Source organism: Penaeus monodon, chromosome 15, assembly GCF_015228065.2.
Source record: "Penaeus monodon isolate SGIC_2016 chromosome 15, NSTDA_Pmon_1, whole genome shotgun sequence".
Lineage (NCBI taxonomy): Eukaryota > Metazoa > Arthropoda > Malacostraca > Decapoda > Penaeidae > Penaeus > Penaeus monodon.
The window spans coordinates 49685323-49685789 of NC_051400.1; the positions used below are offsets into that span (position 1 = coordinate 49685323).

Here is a 467-nt window from a genome sequence, read left to right on the forward strand (position 1 = left end):
AGAGACGCGGAGGCGGCCGATCTCTTGCTCCAATCCGACTAATCCGCGAGAGTTGTGCGGCGAGTGACGTGTGGAAGGATTATACGGGAAAAGATAAGGCGATAACGATGCCCGATCTTGCCACCGGGGCCGGAGTTCTTACCCTGAGTCTGCTTAGTTGAAGCGATTAAGTCGCAACTGCCATTTCCTCTTAGTTTTATACGCAAGGACAAGGAGTAAAAAATAACACGCTGTTCACTTACTTACTCAGGAACTCCGTCGTGACTATCGTAGAAGGTAAGTGCACAATGCTCGTTAGCGATGAATTTCTTAACTGTATTTTGTCATCATTTCGTAGTTTCAGAGACCGCGATCACAAACTATTTAAGGGACATTTTTCTTTTTTGCATGTTACGGTTAACGGTACATCATACTCCACCAAGGATACGAACGTGATATGATTTCTATTGTATCAATTTTGACATAGG

At 44.3% G+C, this 467-nt stretch overlaps 1 protein-coding gene across 1 annotated transcript in view; it reads left to right on the forward strand.

The window, feature by feature from the left end:
- Positions 1–155: 155 nt before the first annotated feature.
- Positions 156–467, forward strand: part of LOC119582390 (adenylate cyclase type 2-like) — a gene marked incomplete in the record, with an annotated part of 138831 nt that continues 138519 nt past the window's right edge. The window contains 1 exon segment of the mRNA XM_037930603.1: positions 156–276.